Source organism: Bos taurus, chromosome 2 (assembly GCF_002263795.3).
Source record: "Bos taurus isolate L1 Dominette 01449 registration number 42190680 breed Hereford chromosome 2, ARS-UCD2.0, whole genome shotgun sequence".
In the NCBI taxonomy this organism is placed as follows: Eukaryota; Metazoa; Chordata; class Mammalia; order Artiodactyla; family Bovidae; genus Bos; species Bos taurus.
Window position 1 is genome coordinate 20,019,131 of NC_037329.1, and position 25,595 is coordinate 20,044,725.

At 41.7% G+C, this 25,595-nt stretch overlaps 1 long non-coding RNA gene across 1 annotated transcript in view; it reads right to left on the bottom strand.

The window, feature by feature from the left end:
* Positions 1-1,101: 1,101 nt before the first annotated feature.
* The window catches only part of LOC132342955 (uncharacterized), a 52,004-nt gene continuing 27,510 nt past the window's right edge, over positions 1,102-25,595 (bottom strand). Inside the window, exons 3-5 of the long non-coding RNA XR_009491518.1 lie at positions 7,951-8,064; positions 1,958-1,991; positions 1,102-1,641 (exon numbers count right to left, since the gene is read on the bottom strand). This is a non-coding gene — a long non-coding RNA (uncharacterized lncRNA). The remainder of the gene's footprint in view (positions 1,642-1,957; positions 1,992-7,950; positions 8,065-25,595) is intronic.

Here is a 25,595-nt window from a genome sequence, read left to right on the forward strand (position 1 = left end):
AATTATAGAAACTTGTTAATCACAAGAAATTAGGGTCATGCTTAAGCCCAAAGCTTACATCATTATAAAAGTGATTTTGAAGATTTTGAGGTACCAAGCTGATTTTGTCTTCTCCTCTAAACTGATATTCCCCTACCAATCTTCTTTGCCATGGTCAATTGAATTCATAGCCTCTGAAATTGTTTTAAACTAACATTATAATTTAATTAATATCTTAGAAAACATAAAAAATTAAAACCATCTTTTTTCTATTTAGTATCCAAAACAGCTATCATAGACAAGAATTTAGAAAGCATTTATTGTATTAGAAAACATTCTTGCATCTTGAATGATGGCATTTATTATGTTTCGCATGAATATCTTAGTTTGGGGAAGTGAAAGAGTATCTGCTGACTGTAGTATTTTATCCTGCTATGGAAGGAGTTAATGGATTGTTTTGGGGTAGGGTATGGTGGGAGGCGGCACTCAAGGTGAAAAATTCTAATTTTATGGACATGATGGGAGTCTCAGGGACCTGAACAGTTTTGGCAAGCCATTCCAGGCTGATACCTTTGAGCCAGTTTTCATGAGCCACTGTAGTGAAGCAGGATTTGGGCCTCTTCCTCTGACTTTGAAAACGGAGACTGCTCGAGGCCAGAGATGTCAGTGTATATAGTTAACTGTTATGGATCTTACAATAAAAATTTGTTGAAGGTCATTAAACACTCATCTCTCTATGTTTATTACTTTAGTCTTTTATTTGTTGGTAGACATGGATCGTTTGATGTCAATTACCACCACACTTGGCATTTTATGCAGTAAAGGTCCTTATGGTTCTTGATGGGTAAATAAACAAGCTAGTGAAAAGCTATAGTGACAGCGGTTCTTCCATTTCTGTTCACTTAACAGCCTGAAGCGAGAGGAGGAGACGGTCTCTCTGTAGTGTCTTTTGTGGATGGTGCCTTGGACCTGCATTGCACAGCAGCCCTGCCCTGCTCCCTTCTACACCCCAGATGCTTTCCTCACCAAAATCACAGTGACCTTGGCAATTCTAGGTGAATTTGGGACTGGGCATTTCCTTTCTTAGTTTCTTTTTTTTAAAAACTCATTTCAAAACACTTGTTTATGTGGACTGTTGCTTTCTTTAATACTATATTAAAGTAATACTCTCTTCCCTTTAGAGAAATTTATCCTTTTGTTCAGAGCAACCATTGTTTTCTAATTATTTTAGGCCTTGAGATGAGCATTTCATTTCTTCCTTCTCTCTTTCCCTCCTTTCTTTGATAATTCAGAGTGACCCTTCTTGTGTTGAGCCTTTTGGAGAATATTTTTGCTCAGCTTCTCCCTAACAACATGCCTGATGATCATGTGCTTCCCACAATAGTCAGTAAACTCAAAATAATATATTAGTTACTCCCTTAGAGTGTATATCTTGTGCCTATTTTTGTGCTAAATGCTCCACTATATGATCTGGTACCCTCATGACAACACTATAGGATAGGTACTAATGTAACCCTGTTTTACAGATGAGGAAACTGAGGCAATCACTTGTTAATAAAAAATCAGGACTGGAATTCCAAATCAAGTCTCTCACACTTAACAGATGTGTCCTTGACCAGCTGCTCAAACTTTATTACTTGCATGCCTGTTGAATCAATTGTTCTGAAAAATAACATTGATATATATATTCAATACTCAGACACTTTTCAAATTATGATAAAATATGCTAACTCTAAAATGGTACCTCCCATAATATATTGCTTTAATGTTTTATAAGATTCTGCAGAAAATCAAAACTACAATGAATATCACCTCACAGCAGTCAGAATGGCCATCCTCAAAAAGTCTACAAATAATAAATGCTGAAGAGGGTGAGGAGAAAAGGGAACCCTCCTACACTGTTGGTGGGAATGTAAATTGGTGCAGTCACTATGGAGAACAGTATGGAGGTTCCTTTGAAAACTAAAAATAGACTTACTGTATGATCCAGCAATCCCATTCCTGGTATATATCTGGAAAAGATGAAAACTCTAATTTGAAAAGATGCATGCACCCCAATGTTAATAGCAGCACTATTTACAACAGCCAAGATATCGAAACAACTTAAATGTGGCATATATATACAATGCCCCTTCATGGATCACAGCCTAGTCATGGTGAAGGGACTTGCATAACTCAGTGAAGCTATGTGCCATGCCATGCAGTATAGACAGGTCATAGTGAAGACTTCTGACAAAATGTGGTCCATTGGAGGAGGAAATGGCAAACCACTCCAGGATTCTTGCTGTGAGAACCCCATGAACGGTATGAAAAGGCAAAAAGATATGACACTGGAAGATGCCGCACCACCCCCCCCCCCCACCGCCCCACTCCAGGTTGCAAGGTGTCCAATATACTACTGGGGAAGAGTGGTGGGCAATTATTAATAGCTCTAGAAAGAATGAAGTGGCTGGGCTAAAGTAGAAACGACTCTCAGGTGTGGATGTGCCTGGTGGTGAAAATTAAAGTCCGATGGTGTAAAGAACAATATTGCATAGGAACCTGGAATGTTAGGTCCATGAATCAAGGTAAATTGGACGTGGCCAAGTAGGAGATGTCTAGGTTGAGGTACAATTGTGCTCATTTCACATGCTAGCAAGGTAATGTTCAAAATCCTTCAATCAGGCTTCAGCAGTACATGAACCAAGAACTTCCAGATGTACAAGCTGGGTTTGTACAGCTTGAGGCAGAGGAACCAGAGATCAAATTGCCAACATCTGTTGGATCATGGAGAAATCAGGGGAGTTCCAGAAAAACATCTACTTCTGTTGCACTGACTATGCTAAAGCCATTGACTGTGTGGATCCCAACAAACTATGGAAAATTCTTAAAGAGATGAGAATACCAGACCAGCTTACCTGTCTCCTGAGAAATCTGTATGTGGGCCAAGAAGCAAGTTAGAATTGGACATGAAACACTGGACTGGCTCAAAATTGGGACAGGAGTACGTCAAGGCTGTATATTGTCACCCTGCTTATTTGTATACAGAGTACATCATGCAAAATGCCAGTTTGGGTGAATCCCCAGCTAGAATCAAGATTTCCAGGAGAAATATCAACAACCTCAGATATGCAGATGATACCACTCTAATGGCAGAAAGTGAAGGGGAACTAAGGAACCTCTTGATGAGAGTGAAAGACGGGAGTGAAAAAGCTGGCTTAAAACTCAACATTCAAAAAACTAAGATCATGGCATCCAGTCCCATTACTTCATGGCAAATAGAAGGGGAAAATGTTGAAGCAGTGACAATTTTATTTTCCTGGGTTTCCAAATCACTGCAGACAGTGACTGCAGCCTTGAAATTAAAAAAACAGTTGCTCCTTGGAAGGAAAGCTATAACAAACCTAGAGAGCACATCAAAAAGCAGAAATATCACTTTGCTGACAAAGGTCCATATAGTCAAAGCTCTAGTTTTTCCAGTAGTCGTGTACAGATATGAGAGTTGGACCATAAAGAAGGCTGAGCACCAAAGAATTGATACTTTCAAATTGTGGTGTTGGAGAAGACTCTTGAGAGTCCTTTGGATAGCAAGGAGATCAAACCAGTCAATCCTAAAGGAAATCAGTCCTGAATATTAATTGAAAGGACTGATGCTGAAGCCGAAGCTCCCATACTTTGGCCACCTGATGGGAAGAGCTGACTCACTGTAAAAGACCCTGATGATGGAAAAGATTGAAGGCAGAAGGAGAAGGGGGCAGCAGAGGATGAGATGGTTAGACAGTATCACCTACTTAATGAATATGAATTTGAGCAAGTTTTGGGCGATATTGGAAGATAGAGGATCCTGGTGTGCCACAGTCCATGGGGTTGCAAAGAGTCGGACACCACTTAGCAACTGAACAACAAGGATATATACAATAGAATATTACTCAGCCATATAAAGAATGAAATAATGCTATTTGCAGCAGCATGGATGCACCTAGAGATTATCATACGAAGTGAAGTTGGCTTCCCTAGTAGCTCAGACAGTAAAGTGTCTGCCTGCAATGTGGGAGACCTGGGCTCAATTCCTGGGTTGGGAAGATCCCCTGGAGAAGGAAATGGCAATCCACTCCAGTACTCTTGCCTGGAAAATTTCATGGATGGAGGAGCCTGGTAGGTAGTCCATGGGATCATAAAGAGTCGGGCATGACTGAGCAATTTCATGGTAAGTGAAGTAAGTTAGAGAAAGACACATATCATATGATATCACTTACACGTGGAATCTTAAAAAATGATACAAATGAGCTGTTTACAAAACAGGGATAGACTCATAGACATAGAAAACAAACTTTTGGTTACCTAAGGAGGAAGGGAAAGCGCAGGTGGCTGCGATAGGCGCTAAAGCACGGCTGAGAGGAGCTACCCCAGGTCCAAAGTCAGGGGCAGAAGCTGGGAGGACCCCATGCCGAAGAGACGTGGCCAAGAGGAGTTACCCCACGTCCGAGGTCAGGGGCAGTGGCCAAGAGTGCCAGACTGCAACTGCGCAGGAACGGCCGAGAGGAGCTACCCCACGTCCGAGGTCAGGGGCGGTGGCCGGGAGGAGATACCCCACGCCCTTAAACCCGAGCCCAGGGGCAGCAGGCGGGAGGAGCTACCCCATCCCCCTAAGCCTGAGGCCAGCGGGGGCGGGCAGGAGGACCAACCCCACACCGTGGCTGCGCGGGCACAGGAGGGCCTAGAGGAGCTATCCCACATTGAAGGTCAGGAAGGGCGGCTGTGAGGAGATACCCCTCCTCCAACGTAAGGAGCAGTGGCTGCGCTTTGCTGGAGCAGCTGTGAAGAGATACCCCACGCCCAAGATAAGAGAAACCCAAGTAAGTTGGTAGGTGTTGCAAGAGGGCATCAGAGGGCAGACACACTGAAACCATACTCACAGAAAACTAGTCAATCTAATCACACTAGGACCACAGCATTGTCTAACTCAATGAAACTAAGCCATGCCTGTGGGGCAACCCAAGATGGGCAGGTCATGGTGGAGAGATCTGACAGAATGGTCCACTGGAGAAGGGAATGGCAAACCAAGTATTCTTGCCTTGAGAACCCCATGAACAGTATGAAAAGGCAAAATGATAGGACACTGAAAGAGAAACTCCCCATGTCAGTAGGTGCCCAATATGCTACTGGAGATCAGTGGAGAAATAACTCCAGAAAGAATGAAGGGATGGAGCCAAAGCAAAAACAATACCCAGCTGTGGATGCGACTGGTGAAGCAAGGTCCGATGCTGTAAAGAGCAATATTGCATAGGAACCTGGAATGTCAGGTCCATGAATCAAGGCAAATTGGAAGTGGTCAAACAAGAGATGGCAAGAATGAATGTCGACATTCTAGGAATCAGCAAACTCAAATGGACTGGAATGGGTGAATTTAACTCAGATGACCATTATATCTATTACTGCGGGCAGGAATCCCTCAGAAGAAATGGAGTAGCCATCATGGTCAACAAAAGAGTCCGAAATGCAGTACTTGGATGCAATCTCAAAAACAACAGAATGATCTCTGTTCGTTTCCAAGGCAAACCATTCAATATCACAGTAATCCAAGTCTATGCCCCAACCAGTAACGCTGAAGAAGCTGAAGTTGAATGGTTCTATGAAGACCTACAAGACCTTTTAGAACTAACACCCAAAAAAGATGTCCTTTACGTTATAGGGGACTGGAATGCAAAAGTAGGAAGTCAAGAAACACCTGAAGTAACAGGCAAATTTGGCCTTGGAATACGGAATGAAGCAGGGCAAAGACTAATAGAGTTTTGCTAAGAAAATGCACTGGTCATAACAAACAGCCTCTTCCAACAACATAAGAGAAGACTCTACACATGGACATCACCAGATGGTCAACACCGAAATCAGATTGATTATATTCTTTGCAGCCAAAGATGGAGAAGCTCTATACTGTCAGCAAAAACAAGACCAGGAGCTGACTGTGGCTCAGACCATGAACTCCTTATTGCCAAATTCAGACTTAAATTAAGAAAGTAGGGAAAACCACTAGACCATTCAGGTATAACCTAAATCAAATCCCTTATGATTATACAGTGGAAGTGAGAAATAGATTTAAGGGCCTAGATCTGATAGATAGAGTGCCTGATGAGCTACGGAATGAGGTTCGTGACATTGTACAGGAGACAGGGATCAAGACCATCCCCATGGAAAAGAAATGCAGAAAAGCAAAATGGCTGTCTGAGGAGCCCTTACAAATAGCTGTGAAAAGAAGAGAAGCAAAAAGCAAAGGAGAAAAAGAAAGATATAAACATCTGAATGCAGAGTTCCAAAGAGTAGCAAGAAGAGATAAGAAAGCCTTCTTCAGTGATCAATGCAAAGAAATAGAGGAAAACAACAGAATGGGAAAGACTAGAGATCTCTTCAAGAAAATCAGACATACCAAAGGACTATTTCATGCAAAGATGGGCTCGATAAAGGACAGAAATGGTATGGAACTAACAGAAGCAGAAGATATTAAGAAGAGGTGGCAAGAATACACAGAAGAACTGTACAAAAAAGATCTTCACGACCCAGATAATCACAATGGTGTGATCACTCACCTAGAGCCAGACATGCTGGAATGTGAAATCAAGTGGGCCTTAGAAAGCATCACTACGAACAAAGCTAGTGGAGGTGATAGAATTCCAGTTGAGCTATTCCAAATCCTGAAAGATGATGCTGTGAAAGTGCTACACTCAATATGCCAGCAAATTTGGAAAACTCAGCAGTCGCCACAGGACTGGAAAAGGTCAGTTTTCATTCCAATCCCAAAGAAAGGCAATGCCAAAGAATGCTCAAACTACTGCACAATTGCACTCATCTCACATGCTAGTAAAGTAATGCTTAAAATTCTCCAAGCCAGGCTTCAGCAATATGTGAACCGTGAACTTCCTGATGTTCAAGCTGGTTTTAGAAAAGGCAGAGGAACCAGAGATCAAATTGCTAACATCCGCTGGATCATAGAAAAAGCAAGAGAGTTCCAGAAAAACATCTATTTCTGCTTTATTGACTATGCCAAAGCCTTGGACTGTGTGGATCACAATAAACTGTGGGAAATTCTGAAAGAGGTGGGAATACCAGACCACCTGATCTACCTCTTGAGAAATTTGTATGCAGATCAGGAAGCAACAGTTAGAACTGGACATGGAACAACAGCCTGGTTCCAAATAGGAAAAGGAGTACATCAGGCCTGTATATTGTCACCCTGTTTATTTAACTTATATGCAGAGTACATCATGAGAAACACTGGGCTGGAAGAAACACAAGCTGGAATCAAGATTGCCAGGAGAAATATCAATAACCTCAGATATGCAGATGATACCACCCTTATGGCAGAAAGTGAAGAGGAACTAAAAAGCCTCTTGATAAGGTGAAAGTGGAGAGTGAAAAAGTTGGTTTCAAGCTCAACATTCAGAAAACGAAGATCACGGCCTCCAGTCCTATCACTTCATGGGAAATAGATGGGGAAACAGTGGAAACAGTGTCAGACTTTATTTTTCTGGGCTCCAAAATCACTACAGATGGTGACTGCAGCCATGAAATTAAGACTCTTACTCCTCAGAAGAAAAGTTATGACCAACCTAGATAGCATGTTGAAAAGCAGAGGCATTACTTTGCCAACAAAGGTCCATCTAGTCAAGGCTATGATTTTTCTTGTGGTCATGTATGGATGTGAGAGTTGGACTGTGAAGAAGGTTGAGCGCTGAAGAATTGATGCTTTTGAACTGTGGTGTTGGAGAAGACTCTTGAGAGTCCCTTGGACTGCAAGGAGATCCAACCAGTCCATTCTAAAGGAGATCAGCCCTGGGATTTCTTTGGAAGGAATGATGCTGAAGCTGAAACTCCAGTACTTTGGCCACCTCATGCGAAGAGTTGACTCATTGGAAAAGACTCTGATGCTGGGAGGGATTGGGGGGCAGGAGGAGAAGGGGACGACAGAGGATGAGATGGCTGGATGGCATCACTTACTCGATGGACGTGAGTCAGAGTGAACTCCGGGAGTTGGTGATGGACAGGGAGGCCTGGCGTGCTGCGATTCATTGGGTCGGAAAGAGTCGGACACGACTGAGCGACTGATCTGATCTGAAGGAGGAAGGATCAGGGAGGAAAAATTAGAAGGTTGGGAATGGCAAGTGTCTGACTCTTTGAGACTCCATGGACTACAGCATGCCAGGCTTCACTGTCCATCACCAACTCCTGGAGCTTGCTCAAACTCACGTCCGTCGAGTCGGTGATGCCACTGGGTCATGGACACTTAGTGTGGCAGTGCATGCATAGGACCTTTTGAAAGAGGTGGCTATTATCTTCATTACCCCCAAGATAGTTTGGTCTCAGGTCAAACAACAGGGAGGGAAGACAGCCCCACCCATCAACAGAAGATTGGATTAAAGATTTACTGAGCCTGGCCCCACCCATCAGAACAAGACCCAGTTTCCCCTACAGTCAGTCTCTCCCATCAGGAAGCTTCCATAAGCCTCTTACCTGACTGAAGGCAGATAGAATGAAAACCACAATCACTGAAAACTAATCAAACTGATCACATGGACCACAGCCTTGTCTAACTCAATGAAACTATGAGCCATGCCAGGTAGGGCCACCCAAGACAGATGGGTCATGGTGGAGAGTTCTGACAGACTGTGGTCCACTGGAGAAGGCAATGGCAAACCACTTCAGTATTCTTGCCTTGAGAACCCCATGGACAGTATGAAAAGGCATATGCATAGTACCATATTAAAAATAGATTAGGGTTTTCTATGTAGAGGATCATATCATCTGCAAATAGTGAGAGTTTTACTTCTTCTTTTCCAATTTGGATTCCTTTTATTTCTTTTTCTGCTCTGATTGCCGTGGCCAAAACTTCCAAAACTATGTTGAATAGTAATGGTGAAAGTGGGCACCCTTGTCTTGTTCCTGACTTTAGAGGAAATGCTTTCAATTTTTCACCATTGAGGATAATGTTTGCTGTGGGTTTGTCATATATAGCTTTTATTATGTTGAGGTATGTTCCTTCTATTCCTGCTTTCTGAAGAGTTTTTATCATAAATGGGTGTTGAATTTTGTCAAAGGCTTTCTCTGCATCTATTGAGATAATCATATGGTTTTTGTTTTTCAATTTGTTAATGTGGTGTATTACATTGATTGATTTGCGGATATTGAAGAATCCTTGCATCCCTGGGATAAAGCCCACTTGGTCATGGTGTATGATCTTTTTAATGTGTTGTTGGATTCTGATTGCTAGAATTTTGTTTAGGATTTTTGCATCTATATTCATCAGTGATATTGGCCTGTAGTTTTCTTTTTTTGTGGGATCTTTGTCAGGTTTTGGTATTAGGGTGATGGTGGCCTCATAGAATGAGTTTGGAAGTTTACCTTCCTCTGCAATTTTCTGGAAGAGTTTGAGCAGGATAGGTGTTAGCTCTTCTCTAAATTTTTGGTAGAATTCAGCTGTGAAGCCATCTGGACCTGGGCTTTTGTTTGTTGGAAGATTTTTGATTACAGTTTCAATTTCCGTGCTTGTGATGGGTCTGTTAAGGTTTTCTATTTCTTCCTGGTCGAGTTTTGGAAAGTTGTACTTTTCTAAGAATTTGTCCATTTCTTCCTCGTTGTCCATTTTATTGGCATATAATTGTTGATAATAGTCTCTTATGATCCTTTGTATTTCTGTGTTGTCTGTTGTGATCTCTCCATTTTCGTTTCTAATTTTATTTTATTTTATTTTTTTTTACATTTTTAAATTTCAGGTATACACATGCTCCCCGTTTCTAATTTTATTGATTTGATTTTTCTCCCTTTGTTTCTTGATGAGTCTGGCTAATGGTTTATCAATTTTATTTATCCTTTCAAAGAACCAGCTTTTGGCTTTGTTGATTTTTGCTATGGTCTCTTTTGTTTCTTTTGCATTTATTTCTGCTCTAATTTTTAAGATTTCTTTCCTTCTACTAACCCTTCTACTAACCCTTCTACTAACCCTGAGGAAACCAGAAGGGAAAGAGACACGTGTACCCCAATGTTCATCGCAGCACTGTTTATAATAGCCAGGACATGGAAGCAACCTAGATGTCCATCAGCAGATGAATGGATAAGAAAGCTGTGGTATATATACACAATGGAGTATTACTCAGCCATTAAAAAGAATACATTTGGGTCAGTTCTAATGAGGTGGATGAAACTGGAGCCTATTATACAGAGTGAAGTAAGCCAGAAGGAAAAACACCAATACAATATACTAACGCATATATATGGAATTTAGAAAGATGGTAACGATAACCCTGTATACGAGACAGCAAAAGAGACACTGATGTATAGAACAGGCTTATGGACTCTGTGGGAGAGGGAGAGGGTGGGAAGATTTGGGAGAATGGCATTGAAACATGTGAAATGTCATGTATGAAACGAGATGCCAGTCCAGGTTCAATGCACGATGCTGGATGCTTGGGGCTGGTGCACTGGGACAACCCAGAGGGATGGTATGGGGAGGGAGGAGGGAGGAAGGTTCAGGATGGGGAACACATGAGAAATAAAGGAATAAAAAATTAAAAAAAAAAAAAGAATAAAAAAGGAAATTAGTAGATGTATATAGAGACAGTTCAATCGCTTCAAGACAGTTTACCTTATTCTGCTTTTTACATTGCCTTTCTTTTTCAATTTTCAACCAGTATAATTCCAATTTTTATTGCAAAAAATTTAGGAAAAATTTTAATTGCAGAAAAAGCAAAAAAAAAAAAATAAATAAATAAAAATAGATTAACAGTAAGAACTGTATAGCACAGGGAACTATATTCAATATCATGTAATAACATAAAATGGAAAAGAATTTGAAAAATATTCCCTGATATCCATCAGTCGTCTATCTTATCTGTATCTGAATTACTTTGCTGTACACTTGCATCAGTGTAAATCAACTATCCTTCAATTCCAAAAGAAAAGAAAAAAAATTTTTTTAATTCTGAAAAATCTTACTATACTTTATGATTATTGTTATGAAAAACCAATTATCCTGTCTTGTGGATATAAAAGGGTATATATAACTTATGCTGGGTAGTAGAAATTTTTCTTTTAAAAAAATCCAGATAAATCCTAGCAAACTTCGTGTATTATAAACTTTTAAACAAATTTAATTCTGTGAAGCTGAAGAGAGAAAAGATGAGTTAGAGATCTTTTTAAAGTTCTTCCAGTGAAGAATTTTAAAAGAAAACGTAGTGAGCTTAACATCAAAGAATAGGTCACCTGCTCACATTAAAACACTGCTTAATTTCCCTCCCCCGCCTTTTTTTTTTTTTGAACTCCATTTCATAGTGATAGTTTATGCATTGTATACTTGGTCTCGTAATGGTCATAACAGTGTATGGCAAGTCCTTTGTTTCAAAAAGAAAAATAGCCCAGGAACCAGTTTTATTGGTTTGTTTATTAGATTTATTAATCACTAGCTAAAAGCAGGAGAAGGCAATGGCACCCCACTCCAGTACTCTTGCCTGGAAAATCCCATGGATGGAAGAGCCCGGTAGGCTGCAGTCTATGGGGTCGCTAAGAGTCGGACATGACTGAGCGACTTCACTTTCACTTTTCACTTTTCTACATTGGAGAAGGAAATGGCAACCCACTCCAGTGTTCTTGCCTGGAGAATCCAGGGACAGCGGAGCTTGGTGGGCTGCCGTCTATGGGGTCGCACAGAGTCGCACACGACTGAAGTGACTTAGCAGCATGGTCATAATACAGTGCAGTAAGGGTCCCGGCAGAGGAAGACACGGGCTGCTCCAGAACCTCAGAAAGTGAAAGTTGCTCAGTCATGTCCAACACTTTGTGACCTGATGGACTATACAGTCCATGAAATTCTCCAGGAATTCGCACACGACTGAAGCAACTTAGCAGCAGCAGCAGCAGCTAAAAGCAACTAATAATCAAAAAATTCTCTCAAATATAGAGATGTTTGAAGTTATACCTAATTTTATTTTTTAAATAAATGTATTATTTTAAAAGTTTGTATTTATGTATCTATTTATTTTACTAAGCTGTAAAACAGGTCTTTGTTGCTGCGCACGGGCTTTCTTTAATTGCAAGGGGTTTCTCTAAGTGCAAGGGGTTCTCATTGAGGTGGCTTCTCTTGTTGCAAAGTACGAGCTTCAGTCGTTGTGGCTCTCCAGCTCTTAGTTGCCCGGCAGCATGTAGAATCTTCTGGGACCAGGGATCAGATCCATGTCCCCTGCATTTGCAGGCAGATTCTTAACCAGTGGACCACCAGGGAAGTCCCTCCTAGTTTGTAAAACATAAACTTGCTCTTAAAAGGAAAAATGCCACTGACTAAAGAAACCCTTTATCCCAGCCTGTGATAAAGCCCAAGAATTTAGGGCTTTACCCAGGAACACATGTTTTGTGATGTCCTCCTGAAAATTAATTACAGCATCAGGAAAGCAAAACAGGTGAGGCGAACCATGCATGTGTCTTTGTCTTCAGACCTGGAACGTCTCCCCCTTAAGTTAGCTGTAGCTCTTTCTTCTGTCACTGTGTTATTACCCTTCTCTTTTGCACTCACAGCACTTTGAGTAGATTGAATTCAGAGGGTTTATAACGTGCTGCCTAACATTATCACCTTTAATTTACAAGCACATTTGGCATATTTATTAGAACTGGCCATTTCATGAAAAATATTTTTCCTCTAACATTACGTGTAAAATGCTATTTGTCAACAGGTGATGAATTAATCGTCATATTTAAATTCCTTTTGTGCATTTAGGCATATTAACATGTCTAATGCACTTCTATTTGAAGTGTGTAAATCTTTACGTGCAATATTCCATTACCCAGAATAATTCTGTTAAACTTTTTACATATATAAAAAGCTCACATTCATATTAAACAATTCTTTTCCAAAATAGAAAATGAGGACCTAACATAACAATGAAAAATGTGCATTCCTATCAAAAGGGAGAACTGTCCATGTAATAGCTACTTATTGTATTTAGATCAATAAGTAGATTTAGATCCAGCTAAAGTGGATGACTGTCACCCAGGCTTGTTCAGTACAGTGTACAAATGATTGCAGCTGTGCCTTTAATCTGTCTTTTCTTTATCTCCTGAATCTGTGTAGGTCCACTCACTTTCTCTTACCTGAAATGCTATAGAAATGTGTCCCCCAGTTTCCAAGCCTCCAGGTTCATTTGGACCAACCTGTTCTCCACAGAGCCGCCAGAGAGGCCTTTCTGTATCTGACCTCGCCATGCCCCTGCTTGTTGGATCAACTCCTTCACAGAGGCATAAGGCCTTTCATGATGGGTTTCTGCCTTTTTCCCCAGCAACCTCTCCCTCCTTTGTCCCACATATGTCCCAGCCATATAGAACAACTTCAACCCTTTCTGCACCCCCTTTCACTCTTCTTGGTTAACTCCAGCTCACATTTCGAGATCCAACTCTCTGAAGCCTTTGCTGATTCCCAAGCAGGCATTTACACTCCTTCCCTGAGTGGTGGCTCAGCTGGTATGGAAGACCTGGGTTCGATCCCTGTGTTGAGAAGATCCCCTGGAGAAGGGATTGGCTACCCACTCCAGTATTCTGGCCTGGAGAATTTCATGGACTGTATAGTCCATCAGGTCACAAAATGTTGGACATGACTGAGCAACTTTCACTTTCTGAGGTTCTGGAGCAGCCCGTGTCTTCCTCTGCCGGGACCCTTACTGCACTGTATTATGACCATGCTGCTAAGTCACTTCAGTCGTGTGCGACTCTGTGCAATCCCATAGATGGCAGCCCACCAGGCTCCGCCGTGCCTGGGATTCTCCAGACAAGAACACTGGAGTGGGTTGCCATTTCCTTCTCCAATGCAGAAAAGTGAAAAGTGAAAGTGAAGTTGCTCAGTCATGTCCGACTCTAGCGACCCCATGGACTTCAGCCTACCAGGCTCCTCCATCCATGGGATTTTCCAGGCAAGAGTACTGGAGTGGGGTGCCATTGCCTTCTCCATCTGTGCTCTCATTTGTCCTTTAATTAGTCTGTGGGGATCTCGAGAGCAGGGACTATGATTTCATCCCATATCCCCAGCCCCCTAGCATGTAGTAGGAACTCAGTAAATGTTTATTTAATGAAATCAAACTAAGCTGGGCTTCCCAGATGGCTCAGAGGTTAAAGCATCTGCCCGCAATGTGGGAGACCTGGGTTCGATCCCTGGGTCAGGAAGATCCCCTGGAGAAGGAAATGGCAACCCACTCCAGTATTCTTGCCTGGAGAATCCCATGGACGGAGGAGCCTGGTGGGCTACAGTCCACGGGGTTGCAAAGAATCGGACACAACTGAGCAACTTCACCCAGAACCTTTTTGGAAGTAGACAAGGTATAAATGAATAAATGTAAATAAAAGATGGCCCTATCAATGCTTTGAATGAACAGAAAATGATTTACTAGAAATAACCGTGACTATAAGCCAAGCTAAGTCACTTCAGTCGTGTCTGACTCTGTGTGACCCCATAGACGGCAGCCCACCAGGCTCCCCCATCCCCGGGATTCTCCAGGCAAGAACACTGGAGTGGGTTGCCATTTCCTTCTCCAATGCATGAAAGTGAAAAGTGAAAGTGAAGTTGCTCAGTCATGTCTGACTCTCAGCGACCCCATGGACTACAGCCCACCAGGCTCCTCCATCCATGGGATTTTCCAGGCAAGAATACCGGAGTGGGCTGCCATTGCCTTCTATAAATATGACCAAAACAACAGATTCCCCTGTGTGGAAGGGCATGGGAAAGCTACAGTTTCTCGATTTATGGAGTTTGGGGAAAAAGGATGCAAGGAGAAGGGAGCAGCTGGAACTAGAGAGCAGGAATCAGAGCCCCACCCCTCGGTGAAGAGCAGAAGTTGAGGCTCAGGATTTCAGACAGTGGTTCCTTTCTCCTGACTGTGAGAGTCAGGATGCATGCTCCCAGCCCACCATGGAGACCAGCCTATGGAAACAGCTACACCTTGACTTTCTGAGTAGAATTCGTGTTAGGAGGAAACCCTGAAAAGAGAAAATGAACCTTGTTTCTTAATAATGATTTCTTCAGTTTGAGGAGAAGAGATGAAAATGATGTGGAAAGGTCATGCCTGAACATGAAAGTTGCTCAGTCGCATCCAACTCTTTGCAACCCCATGGACTATACAGTCCATGGAATTCTCCAGATCAGAATGCTGGAATGGATAGCCTTTCCCTTCTCCAGGGGATCTTCCCAACCTAGGGATCAAACCCAGGTCTCCCGCATTGCAGGCTTTACCAGTTGTTGCTTTAGCAGCTGAGCCACCAGGGAAGCCCAAGAATACTGGAGTGGGTAGCCTATCCCTTCTCCAGGGGATCTTCCCAACCCAGGAATCAAACCAGGGTCTCCTGCACTGCAGGTGGATTCTTTACCAACTGAGCTATCATGGGGCAAACCACACCTCATCTATTTGCTCCACAGGTGGGTCTTTCTCTAAATTGACAGATTGTTAAATTAAAACCATTTCTTTTTCTAATTTGGAACCCAAGTTTTTAAAATTAATTTTTGATTTACATGCAGGAATATTCATTATTTGGTCTACTGTTCTGTAAGTTTTGCCAAATGCAAAGAGTCATGTAAACACCACCATAATCAAGTTACCAAATGGTCTCCATGCCCCCTGTTCCCTAAAATTACCGTGTGCTACCCATTTCTGGTTAGCAGAATGGGTAACCTTCCTCACCTTTGACTTCTTGCAACCTCTGATCTTTTGTTTGTACTTTCAGTTTTGCTTTTCCAGAATATCATTGAATGGAATTACACACTATATAGCCTTGTGAGACTGGTGTCTTTCACTCTGTATATGCATTTAAGAGTCATGTACAATGTTGCATGAAACAATGCGTTGAAGCAGAATTATTTTCCCTCATCAATTTCCTTTACTGAAATCCTAACCCCCAGCACCTCAGAATGTGACATGGGATAGGATCCATTCTTTGACTTCTACCAAAAGGAAAAAAAAATCCAAGGCATATTCAATACACTTTCTTTGAGGCTTTTGGGGACACAGGAGGGACTTACATCATAATATTAAGTGAATACATCAAGTTGAATTTATTCATTTTCTTCTAAAGAGTCCCCCCCATACCCTCCCTACCATAGGAGATTATTTCTCACTAGTTTCATCATCTCTGCCTGCCCTGTCTCAGGCCATCATCCTGGCTTCTCTGTCCTCCTTTGGTTTTCTTTTCTTCTTTCTCCTTCATCACCTGAAGAGCAACTTTATGTCTCCTTTTCTACCTTAGCTCCTGGGTCCTCTGGGTTTCATCATCTCCCAGTCACAGCTTATTGAGGGATTTTCCCAAGCAGATAGTTTACTCCTGAAGAAGAATTCTGATGTTAGCTGTTCAGATTATCTTTTTAGTCCCCTTCTCAAAATGTGATAATCACAAAATGCTTTGAGATTCTTAGAGGTCTCCTTGCTGCCGCCGCCAAGTCGCTTCAGTCGTGTCTGACTCTGTGTGACCCCATAGACGGTGGCCCACCAGGCTCCCCTGTCCCTGGGATTCTCCAGGCAAGAACACTGGAGTGGGTTGCCATTTCCTTCTCCAATGCATGAAAGGGAAAAGTGAAAGTGAAGTCGCTCAGTCGTGTGCGACTCTTCACGACCCCATGGTCTTCAGCCTACCAGGCTCCTCCGTCCATGGGATTTTCCAGGCAAGAGTACTGGAGTAGGGTGCCATTGCCTTCTCCAAGAGGTCTCCTTACTCTTAACAAAATGATAAGACATATTTTGATTAATGGCATATATGTCTCATAGGATGCATATTTGTTTAAATTGCCATGCAAAGTCTGCACTATTTTAAATGCTTTATAAAGACTTCACTGACCAGATAATATCTGGCAGAGTGAAGTGGAAAAAATATGAAAATTTAATCCAGTATCTAGAAAACTAAAGAGAAAAAAATTACATTTTTATGTCAAAGAATAATTCACCTCTCTTTGTGTTCCATAATCCACATTCCTAGTATCACACATGGTGTGTTGAGGACTCTTAACCAGTTTTACAATCTGCAAGGGGGAAGGGAGGGTATCAGATCCTGATCTGCAAAGCAGCATTGCAGGGATGGTTAGGCTCCTTCTGGAGTCAGAGTCTTTATGGGTGTTAGCATAGGCTCCCATGGGCATTATTATTTGGCCATTTCTTTTTGGTGTCCTGAACACTTCTGCACCTCTCCTTTCCTCATGCTTTCTCAGTGCTCCCCATTTGATCCCAGGCCAATAGCTTGTTTACAAGGTCAAGAAGAGAAGAGAAACAGAAATATGGTAGAGACATGGAACAGCTGTTTTTAAGAAGGGAGTTCTCAAGAAGGACAACTTAACAGAGCAAAGGAGAAGGCACGTATGTTTTGTTCAAGGGGCAGAAGGGCGGGGGGGTGATTAATGTCTGTAAAGATGATGATTTGCTCAGGCTGACTTCCTTTACTGCATGAGGAAGAGGTTTCTTGAATTTGTGAAGATGATGCTTTTTGGAACTAAGAAGACAGAGAAAGTGGAATCACAGGGTTCTCCCTCCTTTGTTCAAAGAGCTCTAACTTTCCATATATCTTCACTCACCCCTTTATCACACTCCTGGGTTATTAACAGTGTTTTCACTTAACTGCAGAGCCCAGAGACTCTAAAGCTACCTGGGCATGTTTTCTCAGAGCATTTGGAAAATCATCTGGTTGGGAAGGAGAGATTGCGGTGGCAGCACAGGCCTGACTTTGTGGGGCCTGCCTGGTGAGGGGCCCAAGACACTTCTCAGCCTCCCTTGGGAAGGGCTGAACTCTGCTCCCTGGGGCAGCTCATGGACATGCCACACCTTTGGCTTTCAGAGAGGCTGCTTTTGCCTTAGTATACACAGTATATTCTCTCCCTGCTGGAATTTCTCTTGGAGGTCATTTGTTTGAATAAAAGCCCAATAACTTTATTTAATTTGGGTCAGCATGCAGACTTTTGCACAATAAAATGTCATTTTTGTATCTATTTCCATGTTCCATTTTGTATCTACTTCCATTTAAGGACCACATAAATTTAAAGTCACTAAACCCTATGTTCAGAGGTTCAGTCTTGTCTGACTCTTTGCAACTCCATGGACTGTAACCCTTCAAGCTCCTCTGTCCATGTGATTTCCCAGTCAAGAAAACTGGAGTGGGTTGCCATTTCCTCTTCCGGGGATCTTCCTGACCCAGGGATCCAACTCACATCTCCTGCATCTCCAGCATTGGCAGGCAAGTTCTTCACTACTGAGCCACCTTTTGCTTGCAATATGTGTCCTTGTTGAGCACCAAACCCGATACTGTCTGCTTCCAGCCCTGATGAGCCCCAGAGTGTGTGAGCATGAGAGAAGGGAAGATTGCTCTCCTGTGGCATCTTACCATATCCTGCTTATGTTTCCGTCTTCCTGTTATAACTTTTTGTTGTAAAATCCTCCCTATAACCTCTTCTCATAATTTTCAAGAGCAGTATTTTCTATGTTGTCTTTAATATTATATTTTCAGGGTAGTAATGCTAAAGAGGACCTTTTAGGTAACCTCTTCAATTTAGTTGAGAAAATGGACACCCATATTTACATTTTAAAAATTAGAAACTGCCATTTAAGAATTCAGTTACATTATTTTATTAGAGAAGGCAATGGCACCCCACTCCAGTACTCTTGCCTGGAAAATCCCATGGACAGAGAAGCCTGGTGGGCTGCAGTCCATGGGGTCGCTAAGAGTCGGACATGACTGGGTGACTTCACTTTCACTTTTCACTTTCATGCCTTGGAGAAGGAAATGGCAACCCACTCCAGTGTTCTTGCCTGGAGAATCCCAGGGAAGGGGGAGCCTGGTGGGCTGCTGTCTATGGGGTTGCACAGAGTCGGACACGACTGAAGTGACTTAGCAGCAGCAGCAGATTATTTTATTACCTGTTTCTCTCCAGCTGCCGATTTCCCCTTCAAATTCCGTCACTGTCAGACTATGCAAGCAGCCTTAGAGCTCTGTATATTTGGAATAACCCATGGTGTGTGCTTTCATTTCATTTTTGATTGTGTTTGAAGAGTTAGTTCAAGAGAATCCCAGACTTCCTGTGCATCCACACGTTCAACTCTTTGCAGCTTCTTAAATTCCCTTTCCCTTCATTTTTGAACATAAATATGGGACGCTTGGGCTTCGCTGTGGCTCAGATGGTAAAGAATCTGCCTGCAATGCAGGAAACCTGGGTTTAATCCCTGGGTCTGAAAGATCCCCTGGAGGAGGGCATGGCAACCCACTCCAATATTCTTGCCTGGAGAATCCCACAGACAGAGTAGCCTGGCAGGCTATAGTCCATGGGGTTGTAAATAGTTGGACACGACTGAGCAACTAACACATGAGCCATTTAAAATGGGAATAAAACCACCATATGACCCCAAAATCCCATTCCTAGTCATATACCCTGAGGAAACCAAAATTGAAAAGGACGTTTATCCCATTGTTCATTGCAGCACCACTTACAATAGCTAGAACATGGAAGCAACCTAGATGTCCATCAACAGATGAATGGATAAAGAAGTCATGGTATATATACACAATGGAATATTAATCATAAAAGGGAACACATCTGAGTCAGTTCTAATGAGGTGGATGAACCTAGAACCTATTATACAGAGTGAAGTAAGTCAGAAAGAGAAAGATAAATATCATATTCTAATGCTTACATACAGAATCTGGAAACATGGTACTGAAGAGTTTCTTTACAGGGCAGCAGTGGAGAAACAGACATAGAGAATAGATTTATGGACATGGGGAGAGGGGAGGAGAGGGTGAGATGTACAAAAAGAGTAACATGGAAACTTACATTATCATATGTAAAATAGATAGCCAATAGGAATTTGCTGTATGGCTCAGGAGACTCAAACAGGGGCTCTGTATCAAGCTAGAGGGTTGGGATGGGGATGCAGATGGGAGGGAGGTTCAAAAGGGAGGGGATATATGTATACCTATGGCTGATTCATGTTGAGGTTTTCCAGAAAACAACAAAATTCTGTAAAACAATTATGCTTCAATAAAAAATACATAAATTTTAAAATAAATAAATAAAAACCCTTTCAAAATCTATGACACACAGTCCATAGAAACTCTTGGCATATAGCAAGACTACTATCCAGTGTAGAGGCTAGAGCAATAGCTCATTTTCAACAATCAAATAGACAAATACAATTTGCAATGTTATTGTAACAACAATATAGCTAACTTCAACCAACTCACTAACCCCATAGGTGCTATCAACCCACAGAAGACCTGCTACTGCTCAGGCCATCTGGATAGTCAAGTGGCTCTGGCCCTCAGTAGAGGAAAGTGCTTGTCTCCTTTTTCTTCCTTTATGGCAATTAATGCATCTCAATTAAGTATTGCATCCTTGAAGAAGGGTTGGACAACAAAGACTAACGTGAAACCTTGTGAAATATTGCAGAGGGATCTCAAATTTCTAGATGTATGCCAACCTCAGAAAGCAATGATATTAAACAATACAACTAAAACAAGAGTTTGAGCTCTGGGCTTTCTTGAGTATGAGAGAGCCATTTGGAAGTCTTCATTTAGAAACAGGATTATCAAATTCTGTTGTTGTTCAGTCACTAAGTCATGTCTGACTCTTTGCAACCCCATGGACCACAGCACACCAGGCCTCCTTGTCCCTCACCATCTCCTGGAGTTCACCCATGTTCATGTCCATTGAATCGGTGATGCCATCCAATCATCTAATCCTCTGTTGCCCTCTTCTCCTTTTACCTTCAATCTTTCCCAGCAACAGGATCTTTTCTGATGAGTTGACTATTTGCATCAGGTAGCCAAAGTATTGGAACTTCAGCATCAGTCCTTCCAATGAATACTCAGGGTTGATTTCCCTTAGGGTTGACTGGTTTGATCTTCTTGTTGTCCAAGGGGCTCTCAAGAATCTTCTCCAGCACAATTCAAAAGCATCAATTTTTTACTGTTCAGCCTTCCTTATGGTCCAACTGTCACATCTGTACACGCTGCTGCTGCTGCTGCTGCTGCTAAGTCACTTCAGTTGTGTCTGACTCTGTGCGACCCCATAGACGGCAGCCCACCAGGCTCTGCCGTCCCTGGGATTCTCCAGGCAAGAACACTGGAGTGGGTTGCCATTTCCTTCTCCAATGCATGAAAGTGAAAAGTGAAAGTGAAGTCGCTCAGTCACGTCCGACTCTTATCGACCCTATGGACTGTGGCCTACCAGGCTGCTCTGTCCATGGGATTTTCCAGGCAAGAGTACTGGAAAATCCAGTACTCTTGGATTGGAAATCCAGTTGCCCTTCCCTTCTCCATATCTGTACATGACTATTGGAGAAACCATAGCTCTGACTGTATGAATCTCTGTTGGCAAAGTGATGTCTTTGCCTTCTACAAGCTTTAAATTTTTTAAATTTACAATTGTATCAAATTCTCCCTTACTATAAAAACTTGAACTGGAGGAGGCCTGAACAACCATTTATTCCAGAAGTCATTATCCTTATCTGGATTATGATCTTTTTTTGAGAATCTCATAAGAGCTATAAAAGCCAAATCTAGAAATATATGTATATGTGAAAACGAACATTTGGTCCATGATTTCAAAGGATTCATGGGTACAGTCAAGCCCATCGGCAGATCCCCTAGGGGAGACTGGAAACCCAGATTAAGAACCTCTGATCTGCTCCAAGACCAAAGGTGGCAATTAAAGCCCCAAAGTGTAAGTGACCTGCCTTGGGTTGTCCAATTTCATATTTTTTTCTGCTATCCTCTTCCTTTCTTTTTATGTATATGTCTATTTTTGATCTGATGCTAAATTGATAGGTGTGTAGAAAATTTATTTTCCTGCAAATATCTTCCCAAATGATGAGTGATAGGAAGTCTTCTCACCGTCTCTTTTAATTGATACAGCACCATAAACTCTATGAAAGGGCCTTTTAATTGATGTAGTACCTTAAACTCTGTGAAAGGGCTAATACAATAGATTTGCTTTGTTACGATTGTAGTTGGCCATGGTGTTAAAAATTACCAACATCTCTGCAGATGCAATAATCACAAAAAACCACAAAAGGTCCTGAGGGTCGTGTGGGGCAAAGGTCAGGCCAAGCTCTACTCTGTTCCCTTACTGTGCAGTTAGAATCTAGGAATACTTAGGCCAAGTTTGCTCTGAAGTGGTTTGGCACTTGATTTGGAAACTTCTGGCACACCAAACCCCTTATTACTGTAACATTCTTCTATAAACATTTAATGTTGGGAAATTACACATTTTGATCAAAAAGCTTCCTTGTCCTTCTCCTTCCCAGTAATGAGTACCAATATAAATAGCACTTTAGCAATCCCTGGATGTTAATGCCAAACAACCCAGGAAACGAAATGCATATGTGAGCATTCTAGATGCTGCTGAAAGAACTTCTACAGCCCAAGGAAGAAACTTGGAGAATTCTGCACCGTACTCCTTTTGCTCTTTAGAAGTTTAGTATAATGGTATGTCCTTGTAATCTTGATCTGTGAAAACTATGCTTTTTCTAAAAATCATCTGATAATTCAGATCAGATTCTTTAGGGCCACCTAAGATGTAGCCACAAGGCTATGTTACCCAGTCAGCTTTTTTTGCCCTCATGGCTTTCTTTGTCAATTCATTCCTGGTCCTCAGAAAAATCTTCCTACAAAAATAAACAGCATGTTGTTTGTGTCTTAGTAAAAAGCGTCTAAGTAAATAATGATTGTTCTGACTCAGATCCTTTTTTGACCCCAAATTGATGTTTGAAAAAAGGAGGGGATTAGATTAAGGTCTCGTGAGATATGTATATATGATAACCCAAAGAAGGAATTCTAACTTAAGAATGGCTTAATGGTTGTGCCTTGACAGGAAAGCATCCATCTTCAAAGGTTTCTCTTTTAAAATACAGTAAAAATCAAAAGCAATCACTTAAGAAGTCTGGGTAAATAATCTGGCATTTGTGAGCAATAGCTGCAAAATGATACGACTGTGAGGACCATCTTCCCTGAAAAAGCTTCTAACCATTTAAATCACCATCCAAGTGTTATTACCTGAATCACCTCTGGGGGCCAGATACACACCTGTGATCTGCTGGCAATTCAGGGAAGGAAGCAGCCCTGCCATGTCCTGGTGTAGTAAATGGTAGAGTACAATTTTGGGTCTGGAAAGAAGATGTGGTAGAAGCTGAGGTTACTGCTCCTCGATTAACACCCAGCTGACAAAGCTAATAGCGGGAAGAGCATAGTGGTTTAGCACCTCAATATGGTGTACTTAAAGATGCAAGTCCAGGCGTGCAGACAATAGATACCACTAGTACATGGAAGGCAATTCAGCAAATCAGCTTAAAAATGAGAGTAAATGATGCATGTTTGGAAGAGCAAAAAATGGTAGCTGTCTTGTTTAAACTAAATGTTTAAGCCACGACATGGCCATTGCAATAATAATCTCCTGGAAAGCAATATTTAAATGTATCCATCATCATTTAGGTTTTAGACACACAGTTAAATATTATTGATCATTTGCAATTGTGTGCATCCATGTGTATATATATTAAACTGAAAAGTAACAGTAGCATGGAAAGTGTAGAAGATGAAGTGTAAAAATAGTACTTGAGTTTCTAATTACCAGTTTTTAATTAAGAAAGCCACAAGCAAATTATAAGCATCCAGTTTATAGCATTGCAATCTTAGAGGCTTACACTCATGAATATGGTAATTTTTTATTTTATGCCCTCTTGAGATGTCTTGTTAAAAACATTTTATTGGTGATCCTAAAATTCAGTAAATTTGAAGCCCTTGGCACCTTGTAGATAGTTAAAGTTCTTTAAAAAAAAATGTCAGCAATAAATATTTGGCAAATATAAAGAATATGCACATTTTCCCAAGTGGGTGCTATTTTTTTTTTTTTTTGCAGTTCTTATATTCAAGTGATGACACTGCAGTTCAGAATGTGAATGCATATTGATATTTTCTTCCAGAAACTGCATAGGTTGCTGGGAGAATACTGCTCCCCCAGAGTTATTTTTATGCGGGCACCTGGAAGTAGAGGCATACTTGCTCCAGCTTGCAGAGTTGTTTTGGACAATCAGGTGTACATGTGAGCAAGTGGTCTTTATTTAGAGCAATTAAAATTCTCACATTCTCCTCTCTTGACATGCAATTACTAGGGTTCTGCTGTTCCCACTAATTGCTCTTGCTGGGGACATTGGTGAGAAGCCAATGATTTTGATGGGTAGCGGATTATCATTTTTACTTTGCTACCTGAGGGAAAAAAAATCATTTGCAAAATCCCATGTGTAATTAGCAAGACTCATGATTAATTGTCCTGCAAAATTAGCTTCACTGTTGCTTTTATTTTACTGCTTCAAATATTAATTAATGTTAACTCCTTTCCTTCAGTTCCAGCTTTTGAATATTCAACATGGCTTTGAAAAATTATCAAGGTTTATACTTGCATTAGCATGCCAGAGCTTTGATTTCAGGAATAAGTATTCTGATTTAAAAGATCACACTTGGGTCATAAATAATTTTTATAGGAGGACAAACAAAGCATCGAAGCATTATGGGAAGGCATTCATGCACTAACTGAAAGTAAATTGTTTCAATAATGATTCATTCCCGCATGCTTTTGGGGGAAACAGCAAATATGCAAACCACTGCATTGCGTGGGGGTAAAAACCATTCCCCAGTGACAAGCAACCTACACCAGCATTTTTCTACCTGTCATTATGTGGTGGGTAAGGCTCAGAGACTTGGCAAGAAATCATAGTTGCTCAGGTTGAAAGGAACCACCAAAGTTATCCTGTCCAAAGGTTCCCAGTCCCAGGAGCACTGGAATAGCTGTGACTTTTATGAAAATTATAGATTCCTTACGTTCCACTCCAGACCTAATGAATCTGACCATATGGCACTGAGCTCGGCAATATGTATTTTTTCAAAGTTCTCCAAGAGACTGTGGTGAACGTCTGGGTTTGGAAGCTGTTGATCTCATTGAACCACCTAGATGCCTGAATTCCCTTTGAAACATATGGGCCAAGTGATGCTTGAATACTTTTAGTGTCAAGGAACTCGCTTTGCCACCCTTGAAAAAGCCTGTGTCTTCTTTTTAGTGTTGATGCCTTCTGTTCTGTTAACTGCAGGTGGTTAATTTTGTGGTGCAAGACTGCAAATGCCCCTTGCCTATATTGCAAGAGCAGTTCTCCATCAAAATGCTTGGAGTTTGACTGGTGGTATCCATCACACTGTCATGGTCAAGGTTACACATGATATCTAGACTCCTAGGAAAGAAACCAAGGCTTGCTCTTTCCTCGTCAAATCCTCTGAGCCATCAGGTGGGCAGGGAGGGCGCTCTGAGCCAGAGCACCCAGGCACTGGAGTGCCAAGGTGGGTGTGAGCCATACTGCCCCCTTCTACCTTGAAGCAGGGGCTCTTGCAGATCTTCTGGAGGTTTTGCCTGGCCTCTTTTAAGACTTTTATAATTAGACTTTCTTTTCCCCTGAGATTTCTTAGGCACAAGATTTTCCTCCTGCAAGTCTAGGGGAGTGGACTCTGCTTTGGTCCCTCCATCCCTGGCTTCAGGGCCTGAAGGGGTTTGCATTGATGGTCTCCTCCTCTTCCTGGCATGGAGCAGATTTTCTGTGGACACAGGT